Source organism: Vigna angularis, chromosome 3 (assembly GCF_016808095.1).
Source record: "Vigna angularis cultivar LongXiaoDou No.4 chromosome 3, ASM1680809v1, whole genome shotgun sequence".
Taxonomy (NCBI): domain Eukaryota; kingdom Viridiplantae; phylum Streptophyta; class Magnoliopsida; order Fabales; family Fabaceae; genus Vigna; species Vigna angularis.
Genome location: NC_068972.1, coordinates 28051158 through 28066374, shown reverse-complemented (window position 1 = coordinate 28066374; position 15217 = coordinate 28051158). Strand labels below are relative to the sequence as shown.

At 36.3% G+C, this 15217-nt stretch overlaps 1 pseudogene; it reads left to right on the top strand.

Moving 5' to 3' along the window:
* LOC128195837 (uncharacterized) overlaps positions 1–15217 on the top strand; it is a 97975-nt pseudogene that overhangs the window by 53838 nt on the left and 28920 nt on the right.

Sequence of the window (15217 nt, the reverse complement as noted above, 5' to 3'; positions counted from 1 at the left end):
TTTGTGGTGAGGATTGTAGGAGTGTCTCCAGAGAAGGAAATAATTCTCTAGATGTTCGGATCCTTCTTCTCCTTCTACTTTCGTCCAATCCTTCAAGAAGAGGTTCTTTTGTTTTCTTCCTCCTGGTCTGAATTGTATCCTGCATACACAAGAAAACAAAACCCTAGAAACAATTGTTAGCACAAAAAGATAAAAAAGATAGAAAAGATAAAAAGATAAAAAAAATAATAAGATAAACTAAAAAGATAAAACCCAAGTCAAAGCTAATCAATAATCACACAAATAGAATAGTTAAACCACGAGTCCCCGGCTATGGCACCAAAAACTTGTTAACACTTCGACAAGTGTACCGAGTCGTATAAAGTAATAATAAATGGTACGACCAAGTATCGTTTCACAAAGGACTCACGACCTAGACTGTTATGTGATTTCTTGATTAAATGAGACTTGTAAACAAAATCATTGTGGTTGAATTGCGAAAAATAAACATGACTACAAGTTTTGATCAACTGGATTGAAAGATGCAAAAGTGATTGATGTAAAATATGGAATGATGATGTTGTTGGGGTTTCCGACTTATCCTATCCACTCTCATGTATTCATGAATTCATCTTTCTTCATTAATGTTAACGCCACTTTCTAATTTACCTTAAACCCGATGTCTCGGTGAAGAAAGCCTATTCCTAATCACTAGTTTACAATGTCTTGTCTCCCTAGAAATTATTCATTCATTACATTTGCACAAAAGCTTAAAGGCAACTGATCCTCCTATTCCTATGTCTAGGTAATATTGCTTCCGGGAGAATTTCCCCAGTTCTAGATTTTTTCATATGTGTCCATAGTGACAAAATCAATGCAATTGAATGAGTTAAACAAATCATGCATAGAGTAAAGAGGAAAAACCCTAACAATTAATGAAGTAAAACATATATAATCAAGAATCAAGTCAATACATGACAGTTTCAAAGGATTACATCGTTTCCCCAACAACAATGGAGGTTTAGTTCACCATAGACATGGTAAACTAGATGAAAATAATGAAAAGAATGAAAGATAAAACCCTAGAATTTGAAGAAAGGAGCTTTCGCATCCAAAATCTGCCTCCAAGGGGTGAAAGGAGTGTAATTTCGCCTCTTTCTGTCCAAAGATATCAACCCTAGGTCGACTAAACCCTTATATAGTTTATTAAAAATAGAGAAAAATGGCCCAAGCCCAATTAATCAGCGCTCAGTGGTAGTTTTGGTGCTCAGCGGTAAGTGCGGCACACAGAATGATCCTCAGTGTTGACGCTCAGGCGCGAAACAGTGTAGTCAACAGCACAGTCTGGCGCTCAGCGGTAAAAATACCGCTCAGCGGTAGGTGCGATACTTGAATTGGCCCTCAACGGTAGCGCTTAAGCATGAGATAATGTACTCATCAGCCAGGTTGCTTCTCAACAGTACAATTGGCGCTGAGCGGTGGCAACAGTTCTTCTTTGGTGCACTTTTCCTTCCTTTCCTGAGTTCAACTCCTTGCTACTTCAACTTCTTTCATCCAATTCATCTTAATTCCTGTCAAAACAAGGAAAATCAACCAGAAAACCCATCCAACTCTCTTATTTCCAAAACTTAAGCAAAAGTATGATTTTAAGCTAGTTTCTAAGTCATAAAGGTTGTTTTTAAGGTCAAAATTAAGTATAAAAATAACGGTTTTTCAACCATTATCAAGCATCAAATTATTCTAACATACTGATTGATGCATCTCAAATTGCTTTGTTATATATGTCTCAATTATAGTGTACTACATGCCTTTTTTGCTAATGCCCAAAGGAGGAGAATATTTGATGTAATTGAACTGTGTTTTTTGAGATAATTGAATTGTGTTTAATAACAAGGTTTTATTAACCAAGGTTGTGCATCATAAAAAAAGGGGGAGATTGTTGAGATTGTTAATAGGGGGAGCACAGGTTTAGTTGAACCCACAATCTTTGTGATATATGTTTTTAATGATGACAACACACAAGTAATAAAAACACATGTATATGTACTGTGTTATATGTGTTATATGCTTACTATGAGATTTATACAAGCATAACTGTAAACATATTATGTTGCATACTGCTGTGTTGGAAATATGATTATATCTACACATGCATAATATGAGTTTTGAAATGGAAAAACCACATGCACCAAGCATATCTATATGACTTAATTGATTACAATGGTGTGATCATCAATTAAAGTCATCAGACAACTTAAGCTTTTAACTGTGGCGAAATAATAGGTTTTAAATCAATTACGTTAGTGGTTAAATCGATTAAAACTCGTGTATTTACACAAATCTTTTTCAAGTGTGCTGTGATGGATTTTGAGAAGAAAAGTTTTCAAAAATATACCAAGTGTTAAAACTTAATAAATTACATGCATCTTGTATTCAATTAAGTTTGTTAAAGATTTGAAAACTATTTCATTACTTGATATAAAGGTCACAACAGTCATATTTTTAAATATGTTGGCCAAGCATTAAATGCAAATCGATTACATTAATTGTGCATTCAATTAATGAGTTTGATTGTTGTTAATATGTTATAACTATGAGATAAAATCGATTAGATTAATAGCATAATCGATTAATTGATTTTAACAATTTCACATATGTTTCAGAGAAATGCTTTAAAGTTTTACAAAAGAGGAAAACGCTCCAAGAACCAAGAATTGTTGTGGTGTTCAAATCTTGAAGGTTTCTTGAGAAGCTAGATTGATTAATTCAAACTGTTTGATCATTCTACACAACAGAGGTGCATACTATTGGATCAGGAAGCTCTTGCAAACGCTTTAGTGTTCGTGTTTCCTTGTGGTGTATACAGGAAGAAGAACGTGTGGTTCTTGACTTTGAGGGGGATCTCAAAGGGGTTGACTGCAGGAGATGATTGTTCTTGCTGCTAGTCTGTTGTAATTAGTTATTTTAGATTAGTGAGTTAGAGAGGTTGTTTACATTTTGACAAGTGAGGTCGTTGTAAAAACCTTGTTGTAAAAACTTAGATCTTATAGTGCAATTGGCTTTATAGTATAACACATATCAACGCATTTTAATCGATTGAGCTACTAACATAATCGAATATAACAATCAGTTATAACAAATTTAGCAGCAGTCAAATAAATAATTGAGTGTACAATTAATGCAATCGACTATCATTTAATGTTTGGTCAACATATTTAAAATATGACTGTTATGTTAGTTGTTACAAGCATTTAATAGATTTTCAAAACATCAACTAACTTATTCGAATACAGAGAACATGCATTCGATTAAGTGAAATCTTTTTGCACAGTTTTGAAAACTTTTCTCTTTGAAAAATCTCACAGCACACTTCAAAACAGATTGTGCGAACACACGAGTTTTAATCGATTTACCCCATAATGTAATCGAATTAAAACTTTTGTTTTGTCACACATTTAAAGTTTAACCATAGTGCTTGTGATTTTCCTTTTCCAAAAACATATGTCATGCATACATATATAAAATCACATATTTAACATAGTGATATGCAATAAACAACACAAACATGTTCTCATATATGCTTTAACATATTTAACACATTAAGGAAAAGCATATAACATCTAAACATAGAACATGTAACACATAATACACATGTGTTATTAATTATGTGTTGTCATCATCAAAAACTCAGATACCACTAAGATTCACTAGTGCAAAAAGGACTTTAGACGTCGGACCCTTTAGGTCAGACGTCTCTATAGACGTCGGACCTATATAGGTCTGACGTCTCTATAGACGTCGGACCTATATAGGTCCGACGTCTATATAGACGTCCGATCCATACAAGTTAGACGTCTCTGAGGTTGCTCCTGACTCATGGTGATTCGAGTTTACAACTTTATATTTTAGTTGAAGAGAATGTATTGTACATTTTTTTATTGGATGGTTTTAAAAACGTAGTGGAGGGAATTTGAGGAGTACAAAACGCAAGAAATCGCCGCCATAGAACGCCGCCTAAAGACACGAGAATAACTGCACCAAAACCCAATGAAAACGCATTTTAATCGGTTCAAATGAAAGATAATGCATCAAAGAGTGATGTAATTGGAGTAAAATTAATTTAAAACGGTGCAAAAGTGAGAAAATGAACCTGAAAAGCGTAACCCGTAGAGAGAAAACGCGACAAAGATGATGAACAACGAGTGCCCGTAACGGCTGTCTCGCGTTCACGGTGTTTTAATGCCAAAAGTTAGACGTCGGTTCCCCCAATTAACAGACGTCTAAAGTGCTTCAGAAGTCGGAGTGGCGGGATTAGACGTCTAAATGGAGTCAAAAAGTGACTTTTTAAATTTCTAGATTTGGGGTTTTAACGTCGGTCCCCCCAATTAACAGACGTCTAAAGTGCTTCAGAAGTCGGTTCCCTCCATAACAGACGTCTAAATAGAATAAAAAAAATATTTTTTTAACTTTTTCGTTTAGTTTTGGCGTCTATTGATAACAGTTGAAAAACTGTTATTTTCATGCTTAAAATTGATACTAAAAGCAACCTTTATACTTAGAAACTAGCTTGAAATCATGCTTTTATTCATATTTTCATAAATAAGAGAGCTGGACAGGTTTATGCTTGATTTCAGTGTTTTTGTGCAGGTTTTAAGGTGAATTTGGTGAAAGAAGTGAAGGAGAGAGATGGAATCAGAAAAGACATCAAAAAGTGCAAAAGAAGGAGCCGCAACTACCGCTCAGCGGCAGTTTACCGCTGAGCGGCACTCAGGACTTCACGGGGGATCCGCTGAGGGGCAAAATGGCCGTTAAGGGGAAGAATCGAGCTCACGCAGCGGTACTTTACCGCTGAGCGACACTTTTATGGGCTTGGGCCTAATTTTTCTGTAATTTACGAATAATATATAAGCTTTAGGGTTTCCTAGGGTTGGTATCTTTGGCTGTGACGAAGCAAATACTCTCTCTTCCACCCCTTTGAAGGAGGATCTTGGATGCTCAGGCTACCTCTTCACCTTTTTAGGGTTTTATCTTTCCTTATTTCATTATTGTTCATCTAGTTTCACCATGAATATGGTGAACTAAACCTTGTATTGTTGTTGGGGGAATCAATGTAGTCTTATGAAACTCTCATATATGGAATTTGTTTTTACATCTTACATTTAAGACCTATGCTTTCTTTCATCATTAGTTAGGGTTTTCCTTCTTTGCTCAATGCTTGCTTTGTTTAACTCATTCACTGCATGATTATTGATTTTGTCGATACGGAAACGTACGGGGAAGTCTAGATCTGGGGAATTTCTCCCAATAGTATATTGGTTGCCTTAAGCTCCTGCGCTGAATAAACTAATTATTAGGGATGCTAGGAATCGTATGAACTCGTAATTAGGGAGAAGCCTTCTTGAAAGGTAATTTAGAGAGTGGCATTAACAATGATGAATTGAATGTTGAATTCCTAAAATATATGAGAGTGGATAAGATGAAATTGATGAACCCCAACAACATACTCATCCATATATTCCATTGAAAGTATTTGTATTTTGTTTTAGCCATTGATCATCCTCATGCATACATGTTTATTTTCGTCTTTTGTATAGTAAAATCCAATTATTTCGTTCCTAAGTCTTAGCTAATCAACGAATCACATAACTAAACTAGGCCGTGAGTTCTTTGGGAGAACGATACTTGGTCTTACCAAGTTTATTACTTGAAACGATTCGGTCAAACTTGCCGATTGTAAAACAAGTTTGTGACATCACATTTTGGTGCTCATAAATTTGTCCATCAAGTTTTTGGCGCCGTTGCCGGGGACTCGTGGTTTAACTGGTTAATTTGTGTGATTATTGATTATCTTTGACTTTAATTTTGAATTTCTGTTTTTATTTTTCTGTTTTTATTTTTTCTGTTTTTATTTTATTTTATTTTATTTCTGTTTTTATTTTTTTTTTATTTTATCTTCTCCTATATCTTTTTGTGCTAACCAAGAATTCTAGGGTTTTGTGTTCTTGTGTATGCAGGAGGCAATTCGAACTAGGAGCAAGATAAGTGCAGAACCTCTTCTTGAAGGTTTGGACGAGAGTAGAAGGAGGAGAAGAATCAGAACATCTAGAGAACTCTTTCCTTCTCCGGAAACTCTATTGCAACCATCACCACAGGGTTCTGACCATAGCACAGAAAATATGGAGAACAATAATAACAGAAGAACTCTTGCTGATTACACCAATATAGCTGGACCTCAGCACTTTAACAGTATAGCTAGACCTAGAGTCAATGCAGCTAATATGGAGGTCAAACTAGCGTTGATCCAACTGGTAAAGAGCAATCAATTCAATGGGTTATCTCATGAAAGCCCATATGAGCACCTCACTACATTTAATGAGATTTGCAACACAGTCAAAATCAATGGGGTGCCAGATGAAGCGATCAAACTTAGCTTGTTTCCCTTCTCATTAGGAGGCAATGCTAAGCTTTGGTTAAATTCTTTCCCAGAAGGAAGTTTCACAGAGTGGGAAGCAGTGGTAACCAAGTTTCTAAATAAATACTTTCCACAATCTAAGGTGACTAAAGGCAAGCAAGAGATTTCTTCATTCAGGCAGGGCATGGAAGAATCACTGGGGCATGCATGGGATAGATACAAAAGCTTGCTACGAAAAACACCTATGCATGGATTCAAAGAGGAGGAAGTAGTCCTAACCTTCCTTGGAGGTCTTGGTTCACAAACCAAGATGATTCTTGATGCCTCAGCAGGAGGAAACATTAAATGGAAAACTCCAGAGGAAGCAACAGATATTATTGAAAATATGGCTACTAGTGACAACGAACTTAACAGTGAAAGAGGAGCTCCTATGCAACAAAAAGGAGTTCTTCAATTACAAACACATGATGCCTTGCTAGAACAGAATAGAATTATCTCTCAACAGTTGAAGAAGTAATTATGAAGATTTCTCAAATACCACAAGAAGTACAACAGGTCTCAATGATTCAAGGGCAACAGTAAAAATGGCAAATGCAATCTGCTCCATCTGAGAAGACAACAAAACTTGACGAGACTTTCCAAAGATTCTTGAAGACGAATGCATCTTATTGTCAGACTATGGATGCTGCATTTAAAAATATGGAGATCTATGTTGAGCGAATAATTGACAAGATGAAACATGATAATCTCAGAGAGGAATGTAAAATTGTTGTGACCAGAAGTGGTAAAGTGTTAGAGGAGAGAGAAAAAGAAAAAGAAGAAAAAGAAAATGAGAATGAGAGTGAAAAAGAAACATGTGAGTGGAAAGAAAGGGTTGAGAGAGAGAAAAAGAAAAAAGAAGAAGATGAGAGGAGAGAAAAAAAAGAGAGAGAAGAGAGAGAGGAGAGACAAAAAGAAAAAGAGGGTGAAAAGTCACTTCCTTATCCAAAGAGTTATTCAAGGAAGGAGAAAGAAAAGCAGTTAGAAAGATTCATGGAGTTATTTAAAAAGCTGGAGATCACTATACCATTCTCGGAAGCATTGCAACAGATGCCAGCATATGCAAAGTTTTTGAAGGAACTTCTTACAAAGAAAAACAAGTACATTGAAAAGGAAACTATCAATGTACAGGGTAACTGCAGTGCAATCATACAAAAACTACCTCCTAAACTTAAAGATCCAGTAAGCTTCACTATTCCATGCACCATAGGAGATTTGAAGGTTGAAAGAGCATTGATTGATTTAGGAGCTAGCATTAATCTAATGCCGCTATCCATGTGCAGAAAAATTCAGGGTGTAGAAATCAAACCTACCAGAATGGCTCTTCAACTGGCGGACAGGTCTCTTAAATATCCGTATGGAGTGATTGAAGATATTCTAGTAAAGGAAATAGTGATGTTCCTCTTATTCTTGGGAGACCTTTTATGAAGACTGCTAGAGTTTTAATTGATGTAGAGAATGGTAAGCTTAAATTGAGAGTTGATGATGAAGAAGTCACTTTTGACGTATCCAAGGCTATGACATATCCAAATGATGACAAAGCATGTTTTCAATTTGATGAACTTGATGAAATTTGTATGGTGCAAGAAAGAATGGTGCGAAATATTTCTCCATTAGAGAAAACTCTCATTGATGCTTGTGAAGATTTAGATGAAGAAGAAGAGAAATTAATTGATGAATGTTTGATGGATTTGGAAACATTGAAAAAGAGTCCAGTGGAAGATCCAATCTTTGAAATAATTGATAAGGAAGAAGAAGTCAAAGCAATGACGCCAGAATTGAAAAGATTGCCATCACATCTGAAATATGTTTTTTCTAGAAGAAGATGGAACAAAGCCAGTCATCATCAATAACTCTTTATCTCTACAAGAAGAAGAGCAGTTGATAGAAATTTTAAAAGCCAACAAAGAAGCAATTGGGTGGTCAATATCAGATCTTAAAGGTATTAGCCCGACGTATTGCATGCACAAGATTTTTATGGAAGAAGATTATAAACCAAGTGCTCAACCATAGAGAAGGTTAAATCCTGTTATGAAGGAAGTGGTTAGAAAAGAAGTGTTGAAACTGCTAGAAGCTGGTATCATCTATCCAATCTCTTATAGTGAATGGGTGAGTCCAGTACAGGTGGTTCCAAAGAAAGGGGGGATGACAGTAATTCATAATGATAAAAATGAACTCATTCCTACTCGTACAATTACTGGCTGGCGTATGTGCATTGACTATAGGAAGTTGAATAAAGCTACTAGAAAGGATCATTTTCCTCTTCCTTTCATGGACCAGATGTTAGAAAGATTATCAGGTCAAGCTTTCTATTGTTTTCTAGATGGATATTCTGGGTACAATCAAATTGTGGTAGATCCAAAAGACCAAGAGAAGACGGCTTTTACCTGTCCTTCGGTATCTTTGCATATAGAAAGATGCCATTTGGATTATGTAATGCTCCAGCCACATTTCAAAGGTGTATGCAGGCAATTTTTGCAGATCTCTTAGAAAAATGTATTGAAGTGTTCATGGATGATTTCTCAGTTTTTGGAAATTCTTTCCAAAGATGTTTGGCTAATTTAAACACTGTTCTCAAAAGATGTGTTCAGACAAATCTGGTTCTTAATTGGGAAAAATGTCATTTTATGGTAACTGAAGGAATTGTGTTAGGGCATAAAATCTCTGCTAAAGGAATTGAGGTAGACAAAGCTAAAGTAGAAGTCATTGAGAAACTGCCTCCACCAACAAATGTGAGGGGGATAAGGAGTTTTCTCGGTCATGCTGGATTTTATAGAAGATTCATCAAAGATTTCTCAAAAATTGCTAAACCATTGAGTAATCTTTTGATGAAGGACGCTCCTTTTGTGATGAATGAAGACTGTTTGAAAGCTTTTGACATATTGAAGAATAAATTAGTTTCGGCTCTAGTAATTGTACCACCTGATTGGAATCAAAATTTTGAATTGATGTGTGATGCAAGTGATTATGCAGTAGGAGTCGTTCTTGGCCAGCGAAAACAACAAAAGTTTCATCCAATTTATTGTGCTAGCAAGGTTCTGAATGATGCTCAACTAAATTATGCTACCACAGAAAAAGAATTCTTGGCTATTGTATATGCTTTAGAGAAATTCCGACCTTATCTTATTGGATCTAAAGTGATTGTTTACACAGATCATGCAGCTATCAAATATTTGCTGACAAAGCCAGATTCTAAGCCACGTCTGATTAGATGGGTATTACTGTTGCAAGAATTTGATGTAGAAATTCGTGATAAGAAAGGAAGTGAGAACTTGATTGCTGATCATTTGTCACGGTTAGTCAACAATGAGGTCACTAGCAAGGAATCCGAAATCTTGGAATCTTTTTCAGATGAAACACTCATGTATATTCAGCAGAGGCCTTGGTTTGCTGATATGGCTAATTTCAAAGCTGCAAGGGTCATGCCGGAAGACTTAACTTGGCAACAAAGAAAGAAATTTTTGCATGATGCCAAGCAGTTTGTTTGGGATGATCCTTATCTGTTCAAGATTGGAGCAGATAATCTTCTGAGGAGATGTGTGACAAATGAAGAAGCAGAAGGAATTCTCTGGCATTGTCATGATTCACCTTATGGAGGACATTTTAATGGAGAAAGAACAGCAGCAAAAGTCCTTCAATCAGGATTTTATTGGCCAACTTTATTTAAAGATGCCCATAATCATGCTAGAAATTGTGATAAATGTCAAAGAGCAGGGACAATTACTAAACGTCATGAGATGCCCTTACAAGGTATTTTAGAGGTTGAGGTTTTTGATTGCTGGGGTATTGACTTTGTTGGACCCTTCCCTCCATCTTTCAACAATGAATACATTCTGGTAGCAGTAGATTATGTGAGTAAATGGGTGGAAGCGTTAGCTTGTCCTAAAAATGATGCTAGCACAGTAATTAAATTCTTGAAGAGGCAGATATTCTCACGTTTTGGCACTCTTAGAGTGTTGATTAGTGATGGAGGATCTCATTTTTGCAATTATCAGCTAGAGAAAGTACTCAAACACTATGGAGTGAAACATAAGGTAGCTGCACCTTATCATCCACAGACCAATGGACAAGCTGAGGTGTCTAACAGGGAGATAAAAAGGATCCTGGAAAAAACAGTGACTACATCGAGAAAGGATTGGTCTATCAAATTGGATGATGCTCTTTGGGCTTATAGGACAACAATGAAGACGTCTATGGGATTATCACCATTTCAATTAGTCTATGGGAAAGCATGTCATTTGCCAGTCGAATTGGAGCATAGATCGTTATGGGCTTTGAAATTCTTGAATTTTGATCCCTATGAAATTCAATGCACACGCAGAAGGCAGATTTTGGAAGTTGAAGAAATGTGATTACATGCATATGATTCATCCAAAGCTTACAAAGACAAAATCAAATTTTATCATGACAGGAGGTTGGTGAATAGAGTTTTCAATCCAGGACAACAGGTACTATTATTCAATTCAAGATTGAAGATATTTCCTGGGAAGCTGAAGTCAAAATGGTCAGGACCATTTGTAATAAAAGAAGTGCATCCGCATGGAGCAATTGAAATATTTGATCCAGCTGCTGCTTATCAACAGAAAAGTTGGGTGGTGTATGGTCAACGTCTCAAGCCCTATCTAGGGGGAGAAGTGCAACAATTGTCCACAATGATGTTGTTGGTTGATCCTTGAAAGTCTGGGTCAGGCTCGTGACGTTAAACAAGCGCTTACTGGGAGGCAACCCAGTGTTTTGAACTTATTTATTTTGTGTTTTAAATTAGGTTTGATGTACTCTATTGGAAACCTGGTTTGTTATGATGGTTTGCTATTGACTGTGATTGTGTGATAAGTAATGCTTGATGATGATTATTGATTGATTGATGTTGAGATAGATCTGCACATAAAATGCTTATACAGGTGATTCACAAGCTTTGTGAACAAATGCAGGATATTATGATTGTGATTGTGAGATTAAGCAGGATGTGTATGTCAAATGTGAATGAGCTTTTATGTGAGGTTTTAAGCTCCAGAGTTTCTATTGATTGAATGTTATTACTTTGGAAGCATGAATGATTTTGCCCAGGTTTTCTATGATTGAATCAATTGCTTGTTTTGCATCATATGATCAAGGTCGTTTGTTGGAACCCTTTCTATTGGCCAAATTCATAAAGTAGCCCATTAAAAGAGAACACTTTGTGTTCTATCCTTTGAACCCTTAGCCTTGAACATGAATTGAAAACCATTGTTGAAAAGCTTTACCTTGAGTTATGATAGACGGGGCCCAAGCTCAATTAGTTTAGTGTAGTATTTCTTTTACTTTTATTAAAGCATGTGTAAAAGGTGTTAGGCATGTGCTAGATAGGAGGGACTTTTAGTCCTATATATAGCCATGTCACCACCTCTTGTAAGATACTTTTGAGAATAATGAATTAAACTTTCTGTAGAGAGAACTCCAGAATTTAGTTCCCTTGAAAGTCAAGGCTAGAGAATCCTAGAGGATCTCCTCTAGCCACCTTCCATCTCACACTATTATTCTCTCATTTTCCATTATCAGAATCTCTCTCCTCCGTAGGATCCATCTCACGCCACTCTCAACAATTACTAGCGTCCTCGTGGCTTGCGTCAGATCTACTGCCACGCGTGCCTTTTCTCTCACGAGATTCCATCAGCATAGCTTCCATATCCTCATTTCGCGTCTTCACCTACGTTTTCTCTGTCGAAAACTCTTCAACCACAAACCCATCCTCATCATCGCTGGACCTTCACCGTGGTGCTTCTCGTCAACAATCAGGTTCCTCGCTTCAGTTTGTCGTCGATCCAACCTTCGAACTACATCCATTCGAGCCTCTTCACCGAACATCATCAGGAGCCTAGGGTTTCTTCCGCCTCTAGGTTATTTCTTAGATTTTCTTCAGTTCCATCGATTAGATCTTCTTCTCCACTGATCAAATCCTCCCTTACCTTCATCCCTAGAGTTTTCTCCGATTAAACCTCAACCTAGGGTTCTTCGTTCTTCTGCTTCTTTCCGCTGCGCATTGATGTCAAGGATGTCTCGAGGAGTCCAAATCTCTCAAGTTTCGTCTTCTCCTCGGAGCGTCGTCCATCAAGTGGTATTCAGAGCCTAGGTTAGGCACGTCCGCTTGAGCTAAGTATCTCGTTTTTATCTGATCTGAGTTTTACTCTTCGTCGATCTGTTCTCTATTCTTGAGATTTAATCTGTGCGTTGGTTGTTTTCAAATTTTCCGTGTGCAATGTCTTGAGTATTTTACTTTGTCTTGTTTATTGTTGGTTTCTGTACATCCATTGCTACTTACAGTAGGTTCTGGTTGAGTCAATTTGTATGTGCCAACTTTACTTTGATTGTTGTTCCTCATCTTAATCGGTTGTTTGAGTCATTTTATTTGAGCATCATATTCTTTTTTTGTCAAAGTTATGTTGAGTTGCTTATTTGTCATAAATTCTGCGTTGAAACCGTGTTTTGATTGAGCTGAACAATCTGATTGAATGTTCCTTATCTGCACCCCATATCAGCTATGACAAACTCACTTAGAGCTCGAGTGCATGATGGATGACATCAGATTCAGCCTTCATTTGTTTTACAGTATTATAATTGCCTTTGTGTTCATTTGCAAGTGAACGAGAGTTGAAATCTGTGAGACATTTGAGCAAGTACCATGTGCATACCATATAAGTAATGACTTGCTTAGGCAATGCTTGGTTGCACTGAGAAAACTCCAACAGAGTTCAAATTGCAGTTGGCCGATCTGCACATGCTTTGCTTGAGTCCATTTTATGTTTTTAAATCTGTTTGGCCTTTAGATCATTGCTGGACATCTTGCATTAATTTTCTAGTGTTTTGTTCAATATTTAATAGATATTCCTGTGTCCAGAAAACTGTGAGAAAGTTTCTTTTTGAATCATTGAGTCAAATTTTGGTGGGTTGATTTGCTTGTTTTGAATGAATATGGGGGGCTGGAACATCAAAATTATGAAGTAATTTGTTTCTGCATCATTAAGCTGTTTAAACTAGTTTGAATTATGCATTAAACTTGTTGATGCAAAAATAGTATGAGTTCTAGCTGCCATACATATTTTCATGCTTTAAACCACCAAAATTTTGACATGTTTCATTCACAAGTTGCTGTAGCAGATGTATAATTCTGATTCTGGTTTTGAGCATTGTAATTGGATTGTAGCAAAAGGAATGGTCACATTATCTATAGCCTAAAAATATCCTTCAAAAGATCAAGAAAAAGTTCTGAAAAGCCAAATAGGCTTGTGCAATCCATATTTTAAAAACTAAAACACAGAATCAGACTTTGGAAATTGGACCTGGGTTATCCTTGACAGTCTAGCAGCTTCTTGTTTGTCTTTTCTTGCTTTAAAAATCTGTTCTATCTCTATTCATTAGGTTCATTTTTTTGAGTGCTTCCCTTCTTGATAACTTTGTTTTTTTTGCTTGTCTTTGTTGGTTATCTAGTTTTGTCTGCAATGCATGTGAAAACTATTCTTCCAATCTTTAATTGAAGCTTTTAATTGCTTATTTCATCTGGTCTAGAGTTTCCTGGGTTAGAGTCTGCTCTGCTGTTTGAGTGGTTGTCCTGTTTGTCCATCACTTGCCTTAGCCTAACCATTTTTCCTGATTTGAGAAATCTGATTCCATTCTGGTTTTTGGGATTTGAAAGAAGGTAAGTGTGAATGGTAGCATATTAGGTGGTGGTGATCCACAGGATTCTCTGGCTTAGACTGAAAATTTCATTTGAGTGCCTTAAAATGTTTTAAAGAGAACTTTGGGTGCTGTGAGATTAGCGGCTATTGGCATTTACAAGAGTTCAGTTTCAACTAACCATTTGTTGATTGTTCATTGTGCAGGAAACGAAAATGAGATGATCAGAGTGGAGAGTTGTGACTGTTTAAGAAGTTATTGAAATCAATTTAGTTCATAAACTGTTTGATGAAGTCAGTGAGATATTAAATGCTTGAATGTGATTGCTGATTTGCTAGTGATGCTAATTGTGCTTGTGAATGTTTAAACTGTCATTGCACTCACTTTATTGTCAAACATTGCCTGCTGAATTAATTGATCTACTTAGTGTTTGACAGTGAAATGTTGATTTCATGGTTTAATTGGCCATGTTGAATGCTGATGTTGATTTGGTAAGATTTCTTTGAACTTGGTAGATGCATAGGAATTGCAAATAATGTGTTGATGGTTTTATGAGCATTTTTGGAATTGCAAGAACACTGTTTTAAAACTGCCAATTTCTGATTTGCCTCACATTACTCTGTCCATTGATTTGATTAGCATGGTCCACTGATTTCTGAATTAGTTAGGACATTGTTCTTGACTAGTGTGGTCCAATTGTTTCTACCCAGTGTAATTCACTGAGTTGCTGCAAAGGCTGCTCTTGTCATAATCAGTTGTGCATCAATCTGTTTTTAATTGCCAATGTATCATCCAGTTTTAAGAAGTGATTAAAGCACCTAAATTCCAGTTCTGACTTGGTGACTGAATTAATTAGGTGGTTAGTTTCTGCATTGAATTACATCCAATCTGAATTTAATTCACTGTCCATCTGCACTTGCTGGATTTTGTTGAGATTTATGTGTGCAGAGCTGATGTTTAAGAATTTAGTTGCAGCAGATGTTTACTGAGAAAACAGCAACCTAAGCATTTCATGTGGAAGCTTTGAACTGAAGGGAGTTTCTTTGCCCTTAAATGGCTTCTGGTTTGATTAAATTGTTCTTGTTATGGCTTGTAATTACTTGTAATGTGTGAATTGTTGATGTTGGTCTGAATATC